The sequence below is a fragment of the Ornithorhynchus anatinus genome, chromosome 13, assembly GCF_004115215.2.
Source record: "Ornithorhynchus anatinus isolate Pmale09 chromosome 13, mOrnAna1.pri.v4, whole genome shotgun sequence".
Lineage (NCBI taxonomy): Eukaryota > Metazoa > Chordata > Mammalia > Monotremata > Ornithorhynchidae > Ornithorhynchus > Ornithorhynchus anatinus.
Window position 1 is genome coordinate 13114266 of NC_041740.1, and position 24933 is coordinate 13139198.

General features: G+C 41.4%; 1 long non-coding RNA gene across 1 annotated transcript; it reads left to right on the forward strand.

Moving 5' to 3' along the window:
• The first annotated feature begins 7058 nt into the window (after window positions 1–7058).
• Window positions 7059–22955, forward strand: LOC120638748. Its single transcript, XR_005660659.1, has 2 exons — window positions 7059–7101; window positions 22596–22955. It is a non-coding gene; the product is annotated as an uncharacterized LOC120638748 (long non-coding RNA).
• Window positions 22956–24933: the final 1978 nt, after the last annotated feature.

The window sequence follows — 24933 nt, forward strand, 5'->3', positions numbered from 1 at the left end:
GAGCCAAAGTATTTCTCTTTTGCTACATTCCTAGGACTGCCTCTCCTCACTAGCAATATCAGTCCCTGACCTGGAAGCTAGAACTAGTAATATGCAATCCATGAATTCAATATACATCCAAAACACATTTCTGGTTCAACAAGAGCTACTGAGTATTCAACTAGGTTTCTCAGGTGCAAAAGGAGAATGCAGGGGTCTGTTGAACTAGAAATCTGGCTGATTAATACTCTGCTAAATGCTCTTTGGAGCCTTACCAGGAGGAATAAAAACAGAAAAAAAGTGCTTTGGTCTTTCTGTCTTTTTGGCAAACTGTATGTACAATGCATTTTAAAAACAGATAGAGAAATGTGTTCTTATTACACATGCACTCATTACATCCCAGCTCTATAAAACCCATTAAAACCAACATGAAGTATTTAAAATCAGTAGCAATCACCTTGGTTGGTTACTGATAAACAAGATTAAAAACAAATCCTGAAGTGAAGATGAAGGTGCATTAATAAAATCAGGAACCTGAATGAATTCTTGGTGATTACTTGGTATTCTATTTTGTGACGTGCCCAAACCACATAAATAATCCTCCAAGCATGCAGGTACGGGAAGTGTTGATAATAGGCAGTGTCTCAAAGATGTTTAAGAGGTTAATACTTTTTGCGCAAAGCCCTAAAAAACAAAAACAAAAAAACGTGTTCCCCAGTTCACATCTAACCTGCCAGACGGCATACAATTAGATTAAAATTTGGATCAAAACCTGCATTTTTAGGAAGCCCACAGTGTTCACTGCTTTCTTGTGAGTTTTATAGTTTCCATATCGTAGACCTATGGTAGGACCTCAAAGTCATGGAAGTGCTCTACACTAAAGATCACACTCCTACAGGAACAGCTAAGGACCTTTGCGTTCTATATGTCCAACACAGGAAGTTTCAGATTGTTTTGCTACTGATGAATCAACATTAACCACTTCAACCTTTCTCTGTTCTTTGGGAAGTGGAATGTTAAAACTGACCTCTTTCTTTCTCTACTTCAATAATTCACAAGCTACAACAAAAGAAATACCATTTTTAGAGCTTTCTTTTTCCTTTCAGATGATCATGGCTATATGGTAACAATGTATGAGGCATGGGAATTGGGGTGGAGGGGGATGAAAGGAGGTGGAGAGAAGAGGCTTAGAGAGAAATAGGTAGCAACATCTGAAAATGTGAGATTGCAGTGACCTTTTGCTGTAGTTGATCTTCTGTTTACTAAGCATCTTCAATGAGCTCAGGCTGTAAACAACGAAATCGACATCGACCCTCTACAAATTTCCCTCAAACACATCCACACACATGGTACATACAGCAGATTCAACTATCACAAAAATATCTATCATTAGCTTTAGTCTTCTGATCTTTTCTTCCTAATTTGATAGGCACACCATGCACACTGATGACATTCATAACATTTGCCTTAATTAGTCGAGATGAAACCCAGGGGAAAGCTTCAAAGCCATGACTACAATACATGTTCGTGCCCTTGCCCAAAGATCTTGGGGAGAAGAAGGGATTGAGAGTGTGCAAGATGGACTTTTATGACATTGACAATGTTGTCACTAGGGCAGGGGGTGGGAAATGTGGCTCAGGAAACTGGAGGAGAAAGGGAGGAGGAGAAACAGAAATACCATAATCCAAGGACATGCAGTTCCCACAGGACTTGGGGTAATGTCATAGATGTGGGTTCTAATCCTGCTCAGCCACTTGTCTGCTGTGTGACCTGGGGAAACTCACTTCACTTCTCTGTGCCTCTGTGACATCTTTAAAATGGGGATTAAGACAGAGCCCCATGTGGTACAGTGACTGTGTCCAACCAGAAGCAGCTTGGCCTAGGGGCAAGAGCACGGGCTTGGGAGTCAGAGGTCATGGGTTCTAATCCCAGCTCCGCCACTTAGCTGTGGGCCTTTGGTTAAGTCACTTAACTTCTGTGTGCCTCAGTTACCTCATCTGTAAAATGAGGATTAAGTCTGTGAGCCCCACGTGGGACAACCTGATTACCTTGTATCTACCCCAGCTCTTAGAACAATTCTTGGCACATAGTAAGCACTTAAATACCATTATCATTATTACTTGTCACAATCCCTAAAATACAGAAGCCTGATAGGCCATGTAGAGAAGCACCCGTCCAGGCCTAAATGAAATCAGGCAGTGTGTCTCCTGAAAATCAGGAAGTCGGCCCAAAATAAATTTAAACTTGGTCTGGTCTTTATTGGAATCAGTATTTTGAGGGAGGAGGATGAAGGAATCTGAGTGGATATGCTTGTGGCAAGCATCTTTTTTGCAGTCTAGAATCCCAACTATAGACAATTGACAGACAGTGTGGTTTGTGTGAAGAGGACTGGGTGACAAGAGTAACTGGATAAGGCTCTTCCAAGTGCTTAGTTCTGTATTCTGCACACAGTTAGCTCTCAGTAAATACCACTGATTGACTGATGGGCTGGATGGTTGCTAAGAATGATGTAGCTGGTTATATACCTTCCCAAACATATTGAAGTAACTCCTATATCACTCTTTATAGAAAGGAACTGAAATGATTCAGAACTTTGTCTCATATCTAGAGTGTCGGCTTGTCCTCTAGACTGGAAGTTCGTCGTGGACAGGGAATGTGTTTCCCAACTCTGTTGTGCTGTACTTTAAGTATTTAGCTCAGTGCTCTGCACATAAGTACTCAATAAATATGATTGATTGATTGATTGACTGATACCTGAAACCAAGGCTGGGAAAGGTCAGAGAGTTCAGTTACTAAAAATAACCCTTGTTCTTTGACTCTGGCAAGCCCTAATTTCTATTTCTAGCCTCTAGGGCTCTTTCAGGAGGACCAGGAAGCACTAGAAACCTAGCTTGCAACAGTTCCATATGTCTTCGTAGAATCATGGGCTTCAACTACTACATTTGGGAGCATATTTTCAGGTTTCAGTGAACAATCCCTTCACAGAGGAAATGGACATTCCCTGACCATGACAGTGCTGCCAGGGCACAAGATTTCCTAATGGGAATAATACTAAAATACAGAATGAATGCTGCAAATGTTAAAACAACCCCAGCATATGACAGTGGTGAAAGGACCGATCGCAAAGAATTAAGATTATATAAAGTTAATCACCTCATGTCCTAGTATCAAGCAGCTAATGGCACTGAAATCTATCCAATTTCTTCCCTGCCACTATTCTCATATCTCCCAATCCAATATCCATGCTCTGCCATTCACCCACAGGCCAATCCACCTATGTAGCCTCCTACTATCCACCATGTATCATCCACTTTCCTCAACATAGCACCCCTCTATCTTCCCCATCCACCCACCTTATTTCAATACCAGTCTCCGCTCCCATCCACATCTTCCTGTTCCCTAAAACCTTCCCTGTGCTCTGATGCTTCCTCTCATTTCCTTTGTTCTCGCCTTTTCTCTTCATTTCTCATTCATTTTCACTTGCAAGTACTCTGCCTTTCCCTCTTGTTTTGTTCTGTGTGTTTCCTCTTGCTCTGTACCTTTCCCTTTTTCGTCATGCTGGTTTCTGTCATCTTTTATTCCTCTTTCCCTTTCTTCCAATATTTATTTCCTTTTCTGTCCCTATTAACCCTCTCCCCTTTTCTCATCCACATTTGTTTCTCTCCCTGAAACTTTGCACCACCTTGCTCACTACCCTTGGAGCCACTCTCCTCTCGAGCAGCTTCCCAGAGATCTCATCCCGCTGGGAGACTCAGGCCCCATTGATGTTGAGCTGCCCAGGACCCACTGCTTCTGCAATGTCCATGGCTCTCTGCTCCCAGGACCAGAAACTGAGCAACCACATGGCAAATGTTGTGCCACATGTGTATGTTTTGCTACAGGATCTCCTATCCCTGATCCCTTCATTGCTATCTTTTCCCCAGCATGCAGGCATAGCAATTACATTGGCAGCAGGGGATTGGAGAACACTGGAGGAAGAGTACTCTCCCCCTTGCAATTGATGGAGCAAAACTTACACGAGCTTGATAAACCAGTGTGCCTCCCAAACAGGTCATTCTACCAGGGAAATGTCTTGCTGGCCACCAGAGTAATCTAATAGCCCTCTGAAACTTTGGATAATGGCAACCCCTCACTGTTCACTATCTTAGTTAAGGAATGGTAGAGGCCTTGATATGCCGACTAATCCAAATCCAGGAGACTCTCTGCCAGATTCCTCAGACAGGTAAAACTCTGCCTGTTTTTAAAAGACCTCCCCATCCCCTCTTAGCCACCCATTCCAGTACTGAAAACTCCCTATTGTTGGGATCTTTTTTTACACCCAGCCCAAATCGATCATAGTGAAACTGAAGCCAGCTTATTCATGTTTTGCCTTCAGTGGGAAGAGAGGCTAGTTGGTCACCACTTGATATAATAACCCCAAACCACATTAGGCCATCCCTCAGCCTTCTCTTTCCAGGCTAAATAACCTTGGTACCTTTAGCCCTTCCTCATCTTACATTTTCAAACCCTTTAATCATCTCTCAAAGATTTCCACATCCCCTTGAAGTCATGCGTCTCAGATTTACACACCAGACTCTAGTCAAGGACTAAACAGACTAGAGTGCAGTGAAAGGTTAACCTCCTAGTACTAACATTGTCTTGTGCTCATTTTTAATACATCCCAGTATCATGTTTGTTTTTCACAAAACCACAGCATTGCATTGATGTCTCATGTTCAGACTGTGGTTCCCTATGTCCCCACATCTCTCTCCACCATATTCTTCTTAGATGACTTTTAACTGGTACCCACCCCATCCTCCACCAGTGAGGTTGGTGTGAGCTAAACTAATCATCCCTCCTTGTTCTCCCTTTTGTGCCAAGTCTGCTGCCACCCACAGACAGGATACACTCAGTATTAGTAGGGTAGGCATTCTATCTCCTTGAAGAAACCCACAGATAGACACTGAAGAAGTAGTGTTTGTGAGCAAGGCCCAGTGTGTTGTTCTTTATGTTTAGTTTTCATTCACTTCAATAAACACTAGTGATTGACTGGGTAAAAACTGGAGATAAAACAAACAAAAAACCCAGAGAAAACCTCAATAGTCAACTTTTCCTTCAATAACTAATGAAGGGCAATGCTTTCTCTTACCTTTCTGTTTTCTTAAAATCCTTTCCCTTCATTTCTTTTGTGGATGGCACGTTTTCCCACTTAAGCTTTTTCAGATTTCACACTACAAACTTTACCTATTTCTTAATACTCCTAGGTAAGACTGAACTTGCCTTGGCTTCCTGCGGGTGTCTTCCCCCCCCCCCCCCCCACTAGCAGATTCTAGTGTACGCCTGGATTAAGCTAGCAATTTAGCCCTGAATCACCTAACTCCATACCTTCAAGGCGGCAAATGATGATTTCCCTTCAGCTCAAAGTGAAAATCTGAACAACCTATTCAGTGCTATTGTTTCAAAACAAAGCCCTAGGAGGAAATTCCACCCTGACTTCTTTCCTTTTTTTTTTCTTGAAGAAGAGATAAGTTGTTAAGCGTGCAGCTGGTTGCACTGGAAAGTGAATGGTAGTGAACTTCCAGTTCTGGTTGCTGAGCTGTTCACAGCAGCACATGTGTGCCACTTCCATAATGCACACAGCCTCAAGGGAAGAGAAACTGACAGCTGGCCAAGGAAGAGCCCTGATGTCAACTGTCAAAGCAGCCAATAGTTTGCACTTCCAAGCAAGGGAAATGAGGTTAAGAAGCAGCAATTTGGGAGGGTGGAGTGTGTGTGTTTGTGTGGGTGTGTGGGGGGAGGGGGAAGAGACAGTATGTCTCAGGGAAAAATCATCTTAACTAAGAGGATATATTTATTGGATAGTGATCTTGCTCCTTGGCAGTCCAAATACAGTTCTTATAAAGGAGAAAGAGTAACCATTAGCTACATATTATTAGGATGATGGTAAATACTATAATTATCCTGTTCGGCCTCAGGATCTCTGAGGCGCTTTTATATCCCTCTTTGTTTCTCCTCAAAATGAGTATCTTCCCCATTCATTTTGTCCTCATATTGCCCACAGAAGCGCTACTACTGAATTGGGGTCAAAATCCCAAATTTGAAAATTGGAAAAGGCTGAAAGTAGTTCTAAAACAAAATGTCAACATACATTTTGCATATTTTTCAAACAGAACCCAAACATTGAGCCTGAAGCATATGCAAATAAGATAGTGATATGAGATTCATATTTATGTCTTGTATCAGTGTCTACCTTAGCATACCATTAAAATGCAAGAGCAAGAATCTCAGTGTCACTGCCCTCCACTTCATGTGTTGGCTAAAAGTTGCTTCGCTCACATTTCATTTCAGGTTCTTCCTCTTCCAGTTTTTTCCCCACAGACAATCCTCCGAGCCAACAAATGGCCCAAACCACAACTTCCAGGATCCATTTCAACCAAATGACTCAACTACCAACTATTTCTTAAATTAAATGAATGGCATTTATCTGTCCTCTTCGAAAACCATCTCACTGAAACCTTCACTTTTGTAAATAATAATAATGTTGGTATTTGTTAAGCGCTTACTATGTGCCGAGCACTGTTCTAAGCTCTGGGGTAGACATAGGGGAATCAGGTTGTCCCACGTGGGGCTCACAGTCTTAATCCCCATTTTACAGATGAGGGAACTGAGGCACAGAGAAGTTAAGTGACTTGCCCACAGTCACACAGCTGACAAGTGGCAGAGCTGGGATTCGAACTCATGAACCCTGACTCCAAAGCCCGCGCTCTTTCCACTGAGCCACGCTGCTTCTCCATAATAATGTTGGTATTTGTTAAGCGCTTACTATGTGCAGAGCACTGTTTTAAGCGCTGGGGTATACAGGGTAATCAGGTTGTCCCACATGAGGCTCACAGTCTTAATCCCCATTTTACAGATGAGGTCACTGAGGCACAGAGAAGTTAAGTGACTTGCCCACAGTCACACAGCTGATGAGTGGCAGAAGTGGGATTCGAACCCATGACCTCTGACTCCCCAGCCCATGCTCTTTCCACTGAGCCACGCTGCTTCTCTTGTAAATATTCTTCTTCTTCTTGTAAATATTTTTCCTTCTCTATTTTCCTACTTCTAGGGAATGGCACTACACCCAATTCATCGAGTATGGTGGTGAGAAAACGTTACTTTCATTTCTTTATATTCTCAACAGGCAGGAAAATTCAGGGAAAACACAGAAGAATTATATGTCTGTCATGCCAAAACCATGTAGATTTCTACTCACTTTTGTCCTAACAATGGAATTTTGACGGTAAATTAAAATATCAATGGGATTTCGAAAGGGCACAGTATTTCATATGCTGGCCACAATACAATGCCATATGACATTCAAAGCACTACTGAACCATGCATATTATTTTGTCAGTACTTCATTACTGTCTTGTTTGCCAGGGGCTACATTCTCAAGTATTAAACGCTGCCACTCAGCTCTTCCTCACAGAGTTAACACTGACTTCAGTGGCTGAAGGTAATGGGAACGCCACAGGGTGAGGAAATCTGGGCCTCCGTCCTCTGACTGAGAAGAAAACTGGGGCCTCTTTGAAAGCACTTACCCACTCTTCAGGGCAATGTTGGTTGAAGAAAAATATGAAGAATGAAGAGCAGCTTAGATATTGATAAGATGAACTGAAAAGGAGAGGAAGCAAAAGAACAAGAAGATTAGTATTATATGCTGCACACAGGAGACCTTCTTGAGGATGCAGAGCAGCCTTGTAATATTACACACTGACTGGAAGTTTGAAATCTTTAAGTTCTGCTCCTGCCTTGACCATAAATGTAGCTTGAATGATAGGTACATTGCCCAGAACAGAACAATTGAACACTGGATGATTTGGGACTAATTCTTGATATGAACATTATTTTTCTTCAGAGAGAATTAACCTGAATCCCCTGTTTAACCCAACAGCTTCTTTGTAGCTGATCAATCGATATTATTGAGTGCTTGCAGTGCGCAGCATTGTACTAAACACTTGGGAGAGTACACTAGAACAGAGGTGGTAGACACATTTTCTGTCCACAAGGTGCTTACTGCCTAAATGGGGAGACCAACATTAAAATGAATTAGATATACGTACATAAGTGACATGGGCTGAGGGTGGGGCGAATAAAGGATACAAATCCCAGTGCAAGGGCAACGCAAAAGGGAGAGAGAGAGTAGCAGAAATAAGGGTTTAATCAGGGAAGGGCTTCTGGAGATGTTATTTTAGTAAGGCTTTGAAGGAGGGGAATGTGATGGTCTGTTGGGTATGAAGGGGGTGGGGGAGGGAGTTAAAAACCAGAGGGAGGATATAAGAAAGTGGTCCGGGGCTGAGATAGAAGAGATCGAGATACAGTGAGTAGGTTGGTATTAGAGGAGCAAAGTGAACATGCTGGGTTGTTGTAGGAAAGATTTTTAGAAAAATCACCTGGGTAACAGAAGGTGAGAGACAGGAGGCAGGGAGGTCAGCCAAGAGGCTGAAGTACTAATCAAAGAGGGATAAGGATTCATTCATTCAATTGTATTTGAGCGCTTTCTGTGTGCAGAGCACTGTACTAAGTGCTTGGATAAGGATAAATAGTAGCAGTTTGAATGACTACGGAAGGCTGGATTTTAGTAATGTTGTGAAGGTAGAACTGACAGAATTTGGTGACAGATTGCATATGGGGGTTGAATGAGAGAGATGAGTTGAGGATAATGCCAAGGTTTCGGGCTTGTGAGACAAGGCAAATGGTGATGCTGTCTACAGTGATGAGTAAGTCAGGGTTTGGGTAAATGGCCCATTTGTGATGGTCTCCCCAGTCAGCGCCGACGGTTATGTCTGTTCTTAAACTTTCAGAACTGAGCACCTGCAGAGAGGAAGAAACTGTAGTTTCAGTGCCTTGCACAGTACCTATTCTCATTTCTGCCGGTCAGATTTCTGCTGGAGCAAGTCAGAGGGCAGGAGTGTAGCACATCATAAAGTACATATATGTAGTCTTCGCCCATGCTAGCCAGCTACAGGTAGAACCAGAACTAGAACCCAGGTCTAGTGATTCCCAGAGCAATGTTTTTTTCCACTGTACCAACAGCAGGGCCAACTGCACATTTATATTAGGCATGTGTTAAGGGAGCAGTTTGGCTTTGAGAATTAGGAGAAGAAATGCAGTCTAGAATCTCAGCCTCATCTTCAGAAGGTCCATTTTGAAGAGAAGATTTTTTTTAATTAACATTCTTCAACCAGGAGGTGAGAAACATGCTTGACTGGGATGAATAAAACCTGCCCGAAGGGGGTAAAACCCCAAGTGGGGTTTTATGTTTTGTTTTTGTTGGTTTTTAATGGTTGAAATACATGTTTCAGAAATAAATCAATATGTATTCCACAAATAAAGCAAGAGCAACTGAAAGATGAAGTTGAAAATATTGCACCGAAGGGGCTTCGGGCAGTTGAGTTTCTTTGAAAAATATATCTATATTGCCTTATGAATTCATTTTAACAAGGGGCTCATTTTTACACTGAAGGACATGCTGATTATTGTCCTGTGGTTTTCAATTAATAAGTTCATGGTTAACAATTTTTAAGTACTCTGAATCATGTAAATTTCTGTACCACAGCAGCTAATTTATTTGTTTACTGTAGTATAGAAAGCACAACATGAATCTGTTCTGAAATCAGTCCCAAGTGCACATACAATTTTTGTGAGAAACAGGAGGGTAAGACTATATTAAATGAAGGCTTTAATTTTGAGGTATCTTTGTGCAACTCAAATTGGGGCGGATCTCCATCTTCCACCCTAGTCCAAAAGAACTAAAATCTATTATTGCTATGGTCACCCCTCAGTAGTTGAAGAAGAAGAATGGAAGCCCTTCATATGCACAATTGCCTGTAACACCGTGATATCTTCAGCTGTGTGACTGTGGGCAAGTCACTTAACTTCTCTGTGCCTCAGTTACCTCATCTGTAAAATGGGGATTAACTATGAGCCTCACGTGGAACGACCTGATTACCCTGTATCTCCCCCAGCACTTAGAACAGTGCTCTGCACATAGTAAGCGCTTAACAAGCAACAACATTATTATTATAACGTCCCTATTTTTTCCTCGAGAGCTCTTAACATGTTCACAAACACAAGAATCATTAAATTACACACTGGATTTATTTACCATTAACAGCTCACTCGGACATTATCTACTGTGCAAATTTGGATGTTAAGATGGCACAAATGGGTTGCGTTTTCATGTTATTCCGCATCCTTCCTCACATCCAGACCCTTATCCTGAACTTTACTTTCTTTTAAGATGCAGACAGCATTCTCCAATTATTGTAAGCTCATTGTGGGCAGGGAAACATGTCTAGCAATGCTGCTGTACTCTCTCAAGTGCTTAGTACAGTGCTCTGCACACAGTAAGTGCTCAATAAATACCACTGATGATGATTAGTTACAGAGAAGGGGCTAGATACTCCTTTTCACTGCACAGTGCAAATGTCCGGAGCACAGAAGACAGAAAATCATCTTCCTCTCAATTCCAAGAGAAGGCTCTTGGTTGACCCTAGGAATACATTCCTTTTCCCTATCCTCCAAAGCCAGCTAACTCTTCCCATAGGGTTCAACTCTAATAGCATTTATTAAGTGCTGTGTGCTGAGCACTGGGCTAAGCACTTACAGTATGATAGATTTAGTAGACACAATCCCTGCCCTCGAGGAGCTTACAATCTAGCAGGGGAGGCAACCACTAAAACAAGTTACAGGTATGGGAAGCAACTGAATAAAGATGTGTCCTTAAATGTTCTGGATAGAGGTGATGAGGCCAGTGCTTAGGTAATATAACTGGCGGAGGGCAGGGGCAGGGGTAAGTAGGGAAAGAGCCCTTGTAAGCTTTGACTGATTGAAGAAGTCAGTCTACCTGAATGGAAGATTGAACATTTAAATCTGCAAAATGAAAATATATTAAGAAAAGACAGAATCAAATCCCCCGAGTAAGCCTACAACTCTTATTCGCAGTTAATTTTACAACTGAGACTTTTAATCTCTTTGATAACCACTGCAGACTTCATAGTCATGAGACCTTTCCTATATCTCAGTGCTGAAGGCACAGTTACAGATCTAAATTCATACCCTGATATTTATGCTGGGCAATAACACATTGAATTTGGATCACTTTCTTATGTAACCTATTAATGTTCACATTTTAGCCCTGTACAATATGGGCATTTATAAATATTTTGGCTCTGAAACACCACAGTGCCTGACGTGAGAAACACTGAACATTTGGTGGCCTCTTGGTCTGCCCCTTAAAAAAAAAAGATCACATAATGAAGATAGAACATCTTTGACCTTTCACATAACCATCTTTCAAAAGCTACTGCCATCACCAACATGCTTGCCCCATCTGTCTGCCTTCCAATTTGGCTTTGTTGTGCAGTGGAAAAAATGGTCAAAGTGCAAATGAAAAACAATAAAAACCACCCTGGATAGAAAAAATTTGAATAATTCTCTTAGAGTGGTTCACTTTTGAATGGAATGAAATGGAGGGGATAAAATTCAGATTCCTGGTTGGGTTTAAATACCCGGACAAGAGCCAGAACAAGAGACCATCAATTTTCAACTCTTCTACAAAAACTACCCACCAGGTAAACTAATTATCCTTTTGGAATGGTATCTGAATTCACTCCCGGATAACAGGGCACACCTGGCTGTCAGTCCTTGCTTTAAAACACAAACTAACTCATTATGGTTTGCATTTTAGCACACAAAGAATCATTTCCTGACAGTGAATATATTCTGGAAAGGGGCTTCCCATTTGAAATTAGAATAATTAGGATAATTGGCAGATTGGATGATGGATAGAATGTTCTCAGAGACTTTGAAAATTCCCTAGTTCAAGTCCCAAAGATCTGGAACAATTAGTGCCAAACTTGTGGATAAACTGTTTGATTTTTAGCCGCCTTGTTGACAAAAAGTAGTTTGTGGGAGTAGAAGAAGAATGGGAAAGTCCCAGTATTGGAATTCAGCCCAAGAGGAAAGTTCAGAATCCTGTCATCCTAGACCAATGATTTTCTAATTACTCAGCAAAGCTACAGCAAGCTAAGAGCAACACAGGGGCCTCTGTTAATGTTTTCCCCCCCCAAGCGCTGGATTGCAGCAGCCAACTGGTAACTAGCACTGCTGTAGGTTCAAGCATCCATCTTCTTCTTTAGATAGCCAAAGATTCCAACTGTGGTGGAAGTGATGAGGTTTTTGGACATCTGCCAATTAACAACCAGAATCAGATAGACTGACAACCTATTTTCTCCATGCCATGAAATAGCTTTCTGGTGGTACGGTCAGCAAGAGAAGATTCTAAGAGTAGAGAAGTGGAGTTGGAACTGGAGTGGAGCTAGCAGAGTTTACTCCAGAGTTAGGACAGCTGGGAACTGGAGCATAGGATCTGAGTCAGGAGCTTCCCAAACAGGGGCAAACTGATGAAACCCTAGTGCTGTGTGCAGGGATTAGCTGGATGTAGGCAGGTCTATCCAATCTAGACTCTGACTGACCACCTCCCCCCCCCCAGCCCCACACAGTGTTACCCAACTCCTTCCCTCCAAAGGAGAAGGTCTTTGTGAGGTCTACAGATTATGGCCTCTCCCTGCCCCACTCCAGTGTTAAGAGAACATCTAGGCTGCACACTGCACATTGTTTATCATTATGACAAGCAACAAATCAGGATCAAAACTGTTTAAGGGACAAACACCTCCATTATAGCTTCGTTAGAGTGAGATGAAGCTAAAAAGCAGGCAATAAAGCTGATGGTGTGAGGAAACAATTTTTAGTCCAGGGTCAACAGGGTGGGAAAAGGGGAAAAGGCATCCCACGCTTTCTTCAGATCCATTCTGGGACACATTACTTGAAAAAGCAGCCAAGATACTTGCAGGAAAATTTACTAACAGCTCTTTTCCAGAGCACGAAAGAGTTGTCTTTATGGACTAGATAATCCCTGATTGTATGGACCACCAATCTTTTCTTCCCCAGTGGAAAATTATTTTCCAGTGCCTGGCCCCGATTTGTAGGGGCAATGGAACAAAATAACAATAACTGAAGTATCTGTGAAGTGTTTACTAAGCACTGGGGTAGATACAAAATAATCAGGTCAGACTAAAGTCTTTGTCCCACATAGGGTTTACAGTCTAAAAGGGGGAACAGGAACATAATCTTCATTTAAGAGATGAAGAAACTGTGGCACAGAGAAGTTAAATGACTTGCCCAAGGTCATACAGCAGAGGTAGGATAAGAATCTATGTCCTCTGAATCCCAGGACTGTGATTTTGTCACTAGGCCTCACTGCATCCACAAAATACAGTCACACCACTAGACTGTTAAACTCTTCAAGGCCAAGGAATATAAGACTTGCTTCTATTGTACTCTCCCAAGCACTTAGGACTGTGCCTGTACACAACAGGCTGACTGACTGACTGACTGAAGTCAGCTACCAAGGAGCTAATAAGAGGCAGTGATCACTATCCAGCCCTCCTAGTCAGCAATGTTTATGGACTGCCCACTGAGTGAAGAATACAGAGGGGAGTTATAAAAGGAGGAGAAGAAAAGCCCTAAGCTCAATGATCCGTCAATCTAATAAAATGTTTTATTTACCCTGCCTTTCCATGCCAGATAGCCCAGAGCATTATGCATATAACAATGAAAATATAAATATACAGAACTGGAAATCAACATAAAAGAACCACCTTCTAAATTAAAAGCAGGGAGGCCTCTGTGAGTAACAAAGTGTTTGTAAAATGGTTATGGATCTCTAAAAGATTTGCTTTTGACTATAACCTCATGGGGGCAGGCCACTGTATCTTCTCACCTGCATTTTGAAAGTGTATTAGGTAAGGGACTATGTAATGCACATTTTTACTGAACACAAAACCACATAGGTTGCATTTGGGGAAGGTCTCAACCCTGAAAGTTGACATTGTTCTAGGGCCTCTGAAAGTGGTTCATTCCCCTAATGTCTATCAGATTCAATCTTTCTCTCTGACATGCTTAGTGGAGGTTCCTGAACTGCCAACAGCTATACCGTGTGAAAACAAAGCAAATTAAACAAAAAAAACCTCACTGATTTTGGAGGGCAACTCTGGCTGTTTCGTCTGGGCCAGAAAGAATCAGCAGAGATGCTATAACAGGCTCACATATAGACATGTTTAATTTGCACCTGCACTTATTCTTACTTCTAATGATCACGTTCTTCCTTTGATAATTAGCCCCTTAAAGCAATGAGAAAAATACATTTAAACCAAAAGCACTTTCTTTTCCTTCAGTGAAGAAAACTAGACAACTTTCCAAGGTCAAAGTCTGTATCCAAAGACTTAAAGAAATGCAACTTTCCTTGAAGAGGTAACAGATATTATGGACCTTTTTCCCCATGTTAATCTCCAAATTACTTAACTACTCTTTCTGGTATCACGTCAAAAGTGAACTAACGCTATCATAAGTAAATTCGGAAGTCCAAAATGATAGTGAAAAGTGGATAGAAAGCTCTCAACTTTCATTTTGATTTTAAACAGGTTTTCTAGAGGACAGAGTGGCCTGATGAATGAAATACTCTACTTAAATCTGAGACATTCCTCTCAGAGAGGGCTTGACCTACACAACAAGAATGCTTTATCTTACTGGAGCCTTCTGGCAAAAATAGAACTAGTGATGGTGTTCACTGAAAACCTGAGTGCAATGCATTATACTAAGCACTTGGGAAGCACAACAGAGCACAAGGCACATTCTCTGGCCACAGGAAGTTTACACTCTAATGGGAGGAGATCAGACAGTCACAGGCAGTTCAATCAGAATAAAACTGAATGTTCATTCACATAGACATTTATGGCATCAATATATAACTGAAAGAGTCAGCTGAAGGGCTAACATTTGGGGGGCTGTTAGGGGAGGCTTGTTGGAGGAGGTGGAGTTTTCAGAGGCCTTTGATAGAGGGGAGGGTAGAAGCTGGTGGATTTTGGAATGGGGGAGGTTTCAGGCCTTGGGTCAGTGAAAGCGTGGGGTTAGAGGGAGGCAGGATGAGAGCAGAGGACAGCCAGGAGGTGGCTCAAAAGGAGCCAAAGGTGTGCTCTGGGAAAGGTGGAGGAGCAGAATAGATATTCTGGCTGTATTTCTACAAATGCATTTTCCTCCTTGTTTAACACAGTTCCATTCTCCCTCTTATTGAAACTTCCCTTTGCATGAGATAATCCTGACATCTTTATTAAACAGAGGCTGGGTCATTAATGAATAAAATAGACTATACTGTAGGACCACAGATATGCTCATTTGTTAATTTGTGTCTTTTCTAAAAAAATGAATCCCCCTCTATTCTTAACTGTTGAAAAGCTAGTCAACTTCCCCATGGAGGTGCCATTGGTGACCTTTGCATCCCTACTGGCAGTATATCCATAGACAATATGGTGGATAAACATCTAATGGCACAGACCTTATTCTACCACTTCCTGGCCTTACTGTCAACCTTAGCCTTATCCTCAGTGTGGCTGCTGCATGCACTTCAACAGCACTGCTTTCACCTGCTCTGGGCAAAATTCTCCAAACTGCAGAAGAAAGATGGTGAAGAGTTATAAGCAGGGTATTAGACAAGAAAATGCCACAAACATAGCGCAATGTGTTCCATTATTTAGGGTGAATCCCATTTCCTCAACATCACCCACCCAGCATGAGTTGTGAGTGACACCTTTAGAGGTTCATTAGCCTTTTTGTTAGTGATAATTCAGCTGAGAGAACTTGGAAAAGCCAAAGTGTGAAAAATACCCTGTACGGCAACATCAACATCAATTTCTTCAGTAACATCAAAACTGCAAATTCCCTTGCAGATAATACATATCTTTCACCCTAACAATAACCATCATCTCTGATGCTGGTTTTCCAACAATGTCTCAAGCATTTAATTATTATGTTGGGGTGTCTTTCCTTAAAATTAACAACTTTCAACTTTCCTGAGCAAACCACCCACCTCTATAGAAGCTAGGCCTAGGGCATCATAGAGAAGTCTTCATGTGTCATTTGACAAGATCTATTTGGTGGGACCAAATTAGACCGAATTTGCAGCCTACTGCTTTAGGAGTACCTGGGTTTCATGGTTTAAAGAAAGAGGAAAAAGATAGCCCCCCCCCCACCCCGCTTCTTCATGACAGTGTAGGGCATATTTCCCTAGGGATGGCAGAGAGTGAAAGTCAAGCATGGGAGAAAAAGCCCAATGCCAAGGAAAAGAAAAGGTCAAAATGATAGAAAGGTCAAGTGTCAAAGATCATTTCTGCTAGTAGCCCCTCTTTGCTACTGCACAGACCCTGAATACTCCCACCCAAGAAAAAAGGACTTGCTAAGGATGGATGGCTCAACTCCCAGTACAGGAGACATCAGTGTTGATCAGGACTCAGGGTTTCTGATTAACTACCTGGAGCTGTGGAGCTCCAGGAGAGTTTTGAGAGATCTTGAAGGTCACCACTAGCAGCTCCCTAGGCCCCCACCCCTCCCTTAATAAAGGTACTAATAATAATAGTAAGTGTGGTATTTGCTAAGCACTTGCCATGTAACAAGCACTGTGGCAGGCACTGGGATAGATAGAAGTTAAACAGGTTGGATACAGTCCCTGCGCCACAAGGGGCTCACGGTCTAAATAGGAGGAAGAACAGGTATTTGACTCCCATTTTACAGATGAGGAAGCTGAAGCATAGAGACATGAAGTAAGTTGCCAAAGGTCACACAGTACACAAGAAGACGAGCCTCTAAACTGAGCTTGTTTTGGGCAGGGAATGTCACTATTTATTGTTGTATTGTACTTTCCCAAGCGCTTAGTACAGTGCCCTGCACACAATAAGTGCTTAATAAATACTAGTGAATGAAGAGCCAGGCTTAGAACACAGGCCATCTGACTCCCAGGCCCATTCTATTTCCACTAGGCCACCATGCTCATTACGAAGATTAAGATCAGAAACAGATGCCCTGTTCTCACAGGAAAATAAAAATCTTTCCACTCAGGAGAGAAGCTGAGAGGACTGAATATGGATGCTCACCATGAAGAAGGGAGAAAGATGTTGCCAGTCAGTGACTTACTCCTTCTTGACAATAACCTGGTGGCTGGATTCTTCCCAATTGCCTAAAGGTCACCAAGTTTAGAATATCAGAGAGCTGGGCCAGACTCAATGAATAGGTCCAAGAACCTCTATCTTGTGATTTTTATCTTTGTGGTTACAAATGAGACAGCTTATCTGTAATCTATGGGGAGTGACTACTAAGCTGGAGGGGGGGGGAGGGAGGCAGGTGGATAACATTCAGGTGATAGTCCTATTGTTTTTTCTCCTTTTGAAAAAAAGGAGAAGGAGAAAGGCTTCTGACAGAACCCACCCACCCCGGAGATTTTACATATGAAGAAAATGAGGTACAGATAAGTTAAATGACATCATTGCAACAGGCAGGTGGCAGAGCTTGCTGGGTGATGGTGAGCAAACGATTTGGGGCAAATGGGCATTTGCCTAGTTGCAAGAGCACGGGTTTGGGGGTCAAAGAACATGGGTTCTAATCTGGCTCTGCCATTTACCTGCTGTGTAACCTTGGGTAAGTCACTTAACTTCTCTGTGTCTCAGTTACCTCATCTGTATAACGGTGGTTAAGCCTGGAAGCCCCATGAGGGTCATGGACTGTGTCCAACCTGATTACCTTGTATCTACCCCAGTGCACGGAACAGTGCCCGGCACAGAGTAAGCCCTTAATACCATTATTATTTAACTTCTCTAAGCCTCGGTTTTCTCAGTGTGAATCTGGCTAGCATAATTTATATAGAAGGGACTATTCTATACTCCTCGACAAAAGTTTAATATTCAGGGAAAGGGGCCTCAATCCCAGACAGGATCCATTTCACTAGAAAAAGGTAATATCACCTTTAAGAATGAAAAATACTTCACACTAAGTCTTGAAGATGAATCAACAAAGTCATTGAGTACTGACACGAAGTTCCATTTAAGAATAATAATCATCATTATTATTATGTTATTTGCTAAATGCTTATGTGCTAAACACTGTACTAAGTGCTGAGGTAGATAGAAGAAAATCAGGTTAGTTCCTTACCCACATGGGGCTCACAATCTAAAAGGGAAGATGAACGAGTACTTAGTTTCCTCATCTAAAAAATGGAGATTAAGACAGATTGAAGTAAAGTGACTTGCCCAAAGTCACACAACAGGAGAGAGGCTGAGTCCCAAATAGAACCCAGGTCCTTTGATTCCTAGGCCTGTGCTCCTAGGGCACACTGCTTGCCTAGAATAAAATCCAGGTAGAAAAAATAATAAAATATATTAATCATCCAAACGATGATACCCACTCTAGTGCACTTCACTGGATAGGTGGCCACTTGCCATAGCATTAGAAGAGAGGAAAAAAAGGAAGACCTAAAAATTACAGACTAGTCAGCTTTTAATCAATACCCGAGGAACTGTGATAATAAGCATCAACACATTATAACCTCCTAGAGTGGACAAGGTAGTAAGGAACAACCTATATGACTTTGTGAAGAGGAAATTGGGCCAAACGAGTGAAATTTCCTTCAGTAATGGTAACCGGTAATGCAGACAAAGTGAAGCAATTTTTGTAACATCCTACTTCAGTAAGGATTTTGATTCAATACCTATATATTAATCGAAAGATGACAGAACCAGGAAGTTATCAATAAACTACAATACACTGAGGGGGGAGGGAATCATTGATAAGTGATTCTACAATGATCAGCTGTAGTTCTGGATCTATTCGGTATTATTATTGGATAACATGGATTAGGTCATCAAGAATGTAGATGGTGCACAATTGGTTAGAACTGCTACCCACATAGAGGCAGGAAGTCAACTGGAAATACCGGCTCATAGAAACAGAATGAGGGTAAATAGGAAAAAATACCAGCAAATGACAAAGATATAAAAAAGGAAAGATGGAAAACAACCTCAAGATCAAAAATATCACAATACTTAAAAGAACCATTAGAGCTAAAGGATATACTAACAGCAGAAGGATATGCAGGTTGATATGTACAAAGGAGTCTTTCTACTACCCTCTGCACCATGGGATGGGGGCTGGTGACTTCCTGCTTAAGCTTAGAACAATAGGGTGAAGGCATTCACGCTGTCCCCACCATTTTGTGCCAAGGTAGGCAGCCCTAGCTAGCCTGCCCCATCCCTTGGAGCCTCAGATGGAGTTGTTGACTCTAACCCTTTTGTCCTCCCCACCTACTCCCCCACTCCCAGCAGCTGGCAGGATGCAGCTCCCGGTCCAGTCCCAAGGTCTCTGGCGCTCCAGTTGTACTGACCGAGCCGCAGGGCTGGGCCAGACCCTCCTCTAGTCTCCCCCAGCCTCGGCACCCAGAAGGTTGAGCGGTGGAGATGGCAGCCTAGGAGTGGGTGCAGTAGCTCCGAATGGCCGAGCCTCATGGGTGTCAAGGTTGGAGAAGACTAGAGGAGTGTCTGGACCATGTCAACAGATAAGGAAATGGAAGCTTGGAGACATGATTTGCCCAAGGTCACACAACAGACATGTGGCAGAGCTGGGATTAGAACCCAGGTCCTCAGACTCCCAGGCACATGCTGCTTTTCTAAATCCTTCAGTTAAATGAAGTTGAGCCAAGCAGCAGCAGTGGAAAAAGAGGAAGAGGAATCCAAAAGGCAGGAAGGGAAACCTCATTCGTTCACTGACACACAGTACTAGGAGCTTGGCAAAGCACAAGAAAGAGACATAGTCTCAAGGACTCAACTTTCTCTCCCTGTACCCATTTTTTTCTTCCCTTCTCTCTTCCCTTTTTCTCTACTCCTACTTCTTTCTCCTCCTCTCTCCAACTATCTTCTCTCTCTCGCCAACTCCCTCAAAGCCCAGCCCAAAGCTTGTCACTGCATTAAAAATAAAAAGTTAGGACCTCTGCTCTGCAGTATTCAAATTATTAGTCTTTCTAAAAAAACTAGAAGCCAACGTGATTGGAAAAGATTAAAAGAGGAATGGAAAGATAATTAAAGGAATAGAAAGTAGGTTCTATTAAGAAAGTTTAAAAGAATTAGAATTATTTGCCCTGGAGAAGGGAATATGGATTAATTCTTGTCTTCAAGGGTATAAAGGAATTTTATGGGGGGAAAAAACCCCAAACTGACCAACTGTTCTCCACATGCACAAAAGCTGAAACAAAAAGAAATGAGCTTAAAATGCAGTGAGAAATGTAATGGATTTAAGAGCACCTTGATGAAATACTGGAACAAACTACTAAGGTTGTAGAGTAAAAAGAAAGACTGATAAACCTCAGATCTGGATGGTTTAGTTATTCATCTGCCTGGAGGCAGACTATTTGACTAGATGATCTCTTTGGGTCCCTTCCAGCTCTAAGAGGCTATGAATCGCTTCAGACAGACTCTTACATGCTCAGCTTCCTTCCTCTCTCCCCTCCCCAATGTCACAACCAAAAAGAGCCTAGGATATATAAAAGACAACAAGCTTAGGTAAAGAGCTAAATCCAACTTTGTGGGGTTTCACTGAGAGAGTGTTGCAGGAACTTGGAAAATCATCACCCCATTCTGATTTAAAGTACACTTGTCCCAAAACTCCCATCTACTTGGTCTTAACATCCACCCATTCTAAAGAACAACAAATTGAGTTCAATACATTTTTAATAGGGTAGATGATGACTACAGGATTTAGTTTCTGGATTCCAACACACAAACAGCTGCAAGGAAACCCGGTGTCTTTGCTGGAATTGGTGTCATTTCTTGTTTGAAGATGACTGCCTGGTTATTGCACCTAGATGATTGGGTCTCTAGAGAACAGTGAAGAGTAAAGATGAGGTCAGGAAGGGGTTAGAGCCAAAGTATCCATTTTTTGTTAGGAAATGTTGCAAGAAAAGGATTAACAGCTGCAATCAAGGAACATGGTCTCTCACCCCTTCACAACTCTTCACTTCCCTCTTGCTTGTATTGGGGTGATGAATGTGAGGTTTAGAACTATGACTTCTGGAGACCTTTAATTCATTAAGATGAAACTGACAAATTACTGAGGGGATAAAAACATAAACAGAGAATTTTTTTAAAAAAAAGACATAATGGACCAACTTCTAACTTTAGGTTGGAGTACCATTTCTATCAAGATTCCTTCCCCAGCCTGACCTTAAAAAAGTTGCAGGCAGATTAACAGGCAACACATCCCACACCTCTAAAGAGTTGAATATCAACTCAATCCAGCAACAGCTAGAATTTGGGGAAGTTCCTTAGCAGAGTAAGTAGTTTGAATTTAGTCAGCCAACCTCAGGAGGCTTGAAACTTTGTCAAGTATTTTCCAGTCTCTAAAGGACATTTTTTTCCTTGTTCCAGGTAACTCCCCAGCCCTACTAGTACTTTATTTCCTATCCACCAGTTGTGGGGAAACAAATCAAGAGGAGATATTACATTAGGCTATGAAATACTTAGTTCAATCAATCCAAGGTATTTACTTAGCATTTACTGGGGGCAGAGCATTGTACTAAACACTTGGGGCAGTACAACAAAACAATACAATCATTCTGTAAAGGTTTTAGTCTTTCCTTTACAGACTCTTAAAACCTCCAGGTATATGTACATACTTTACAATATCTGCTGAATGGACTTTTTTGGGGTATTATAAGAAGGATAGAGCAGGATTTTCATGTTACTCCACAGTTACTTTTGTGCTTCCTAGTTGAAAGCCCACTTTCAAAATGAATGAATTTCTTCATCTCACAGATGGACTCAGTGTTCACTCTGCATATGATAAAGCCAATGTGAGTGACTTTGGGATCAGATCTGGGCATTCCCCCAGTGCAACAGAAACAGTTTCCTGTCTGAGCTAGTAGGGACTCTGGTCTCAGCCAGGCATCTGTCTTACTGATTTTAAAAAGTTTAGTCTTCAGTGTTGACACCATGATATTCTTCAAGAGGTGTTGTTTTTCTGGATAGTGTCTTGGAGACAATAAGCATAGCAGTAACACAGCAGCACAAATGTAATTGAAGTAGCAGCATGCTGTTTGAACTTAATGAAGGTAGATATGAATGAGGTTGCAAAATCTGTGGGAGTGAGACCCATAGACTTGTTTGTGGCCATTAACTTTCTTTCCTTTATCCTTTTCATCATGTCCAAGAGCTTTGTTTCAAACGAGTAGCCTGTGGCAAAAGGCTGGGAAGATGACACTTCAACAGACTTCAGCCCACACAGAGAAATGTGTGACAAATTGTCCTGACAGGGTTGCCTATAGAATATTAGTAGCTTGTTAGAAAAGATGGGTGAAAAATGTCTTGGCTTTGATCCATGCTATACTAAAACTTGAAGTTTGCAAGAGAATCCCATTCCCTAGCTTTAGAAACTGATATTTGCAGAACTCCTCATGTATAAAGAAAATTCTGCCTAGATTTTTCCTAAGCCCACCAATGAAAACCCAAAATTTTAAAAGAAAATACAAAATAAATTAATCTTCTCATTTTCATTGTGGGAAAACAGCTCTGTGGTCCATGAGTTCAGTGGGTCTCCATTACTCTTCATTTGTTGTGTCACAGGGGGAAAGAACTGAAAGAATTCAATTTAGCAAATGTAACATAATTGGATAGCCCTCAGAAAAGAGAGCTAGATATTCACCATTGTTCTTTTGTGTTTAGGTCATCACCTGACTGAATAATACAGACATGAATGAAAGGAACAAAGAAGCAGCTAAACATTGATGGAGAACATTGACACTGGTTGCCTAATAAATATGTAACAAAATGGAAAATAAGAAAAGCATTAGAGAAGTAAGAAGGCCAAGATATCGGCTTCCCAAAACGACTTCTGGTGTGACAGTGTGCCAAAGGAAATGAGTAACTTTTATGTGGGTGGCAGTATGTCAAATGTCATGAGTAGGTGGTTGGCTTTCTTGTTCTGCTAATTTTCTAAGCCTGTCTTCAAGGAATTTACATTTTGTTGGGAAAAATGCTCTTGGTAAATTGCAGTTTGCAATAAATCAAAGCCCTTTTGTGTCAGTCCTGTAAAATTTCCTGACCAAATTTCCTGAGCCCATAAGCTTCAGGTAGGGATAGAGGACATGGGGAAGACCTGGTTTCTTTCCTTTTGGAACTTAATAAAATGAAGTCACCTTCCAAGAAGTTTTACTACTTGCCCCGTAGGGGAAAAAAAACAAGCAAGATTTCCTTTTGTTTTGGTGAAATATGTCAGAATATTTCATTGGGATCTTATTTTGTTCTTTGAAAAAAAGGGTGAGAATTTTTATAGATGATTGGGTAAAATACATTCCAGACCTGGCTGGTATATATCTGGTTCCTTCACAGTATGTATTAGACATGGATTAAGAGTGAACATTCCCAACAAGAAAATACATTTAAAGAGATTGCACCCTGGGTTGTTCTGAGGGTGATAGCCTCACAATAACTTGGGATCATGAACTGCCACAAAAAAGGGAAACTTTCCAAATCTTGGTGCATTTTTACAACAAGAGATTTTTTTTTCCCACAGATTTGGATTGCTGGGGCAATCTTTCACTGCCTTTCTTTTTTGTTTCCATTGCCTCAACTTTCTAGGTTTTAGTTGGAACAGAACATAAAAGGGATACAATACCATGAAAAACACTGTTTTGATCATTTCAACTGGCCAGAGACAAGAAACACTAGAAATCATGAGAGAACTTGTTCTGACGAGAACTCCAGTAGAGTTTGGTGGGATTTAAACTAGTTTAAATAATTTTTGCATAATCATCTGGATTTACTGTGTAAAGATCCTGTAAGAATGAACATCCATGAAATTCTAAGGTTTCATTTTTCTTGTGCTGAGTGACATGCCAACCTTAATTGATATGACATTGACACCCTCTTATCCTGAAGAGAAAACCACTACAAATACCTGGCTTGATCACCCACTTCGAGAGCAACAATGAACACATGGTTCTAGCAATTCTACATAAGTGCTTAGTACAGTGCTCTGCACACAGTAAGCATTCAATAAATACGATCAAATGAATGAAAGGATGATATTGAGCAAAAAATAAAGAAATAACAGTCCAAAGTACTTTGAATAGGCTATTCTGACTCCACCAGGAGAGCCGTTTCTGTTGTACTGCTCTGATCAAACACACTTGACTAGTGTTATAACGGGAAATATTTTGCTTTCATTTTTCTTGTACAGGGTAATATGCCAACATTAATTGATATGATGCTGTCATCTTCTCACCCTGTAAAAGAAAATCACTACAAGTGCCTAGCTTGATCTTTGCTCATAGGAGACTTTATAAAAGCTCCAACTCTGAAAAACCAAGGTTAGGGTTGTTAATCACTCTGTCAGTCCTAAAAGAATGTTTTCTGCTAAAGTCACTCACTGACCTAAAAAAACTGGAAGAAGAGTCTCAACTCATGTGTTCCAAGGGCCATATTCTTTCATAGGCTTTGGAAAAAAATAAAGCATTTCCTAAAGCGTGAACATGTGCATGAAAGAGCTGAGAGGAAGTATATTCTGCAATAAGACAGGCTACCCAGATGTTCTACTGACCTCTCCTCATTGGAATCTGATTGACATTTGGGTTGGTTTTCTCCAGCTGTTTGGAAGAGCTACATGGGAAGTCAAGCCTTTCCCAAGACTTGAGGGGCCACCTGCAAAATTTCTTCTTCATTACCACTGGGATTCTCATTGTGTGCATTTCTAAGATTCTGGATTCTTCGTTCCATGTTTCCAGAATTGTTTAAAAAAGGATTATGGATTTATCAGTCACATTAGAACCCAGAGCTCCATTATTTCCTTTTTAATGCTGGTAGGACTCTACCATTTCCATTTTCAATCTTCAGTTACAGGCTATTTGGTCAGGGGAAAGGAGGGGGATAGGTCTAGAAAAATAACAAAAAGCATAAGCAGGAGTCTATGTGCATACATTAGAGAACACGTGGTATATACGTGTAATATGGATGAAGAAACCCCATGGAAAATACCAATGGAGCCAATGGAAACACTCACTAA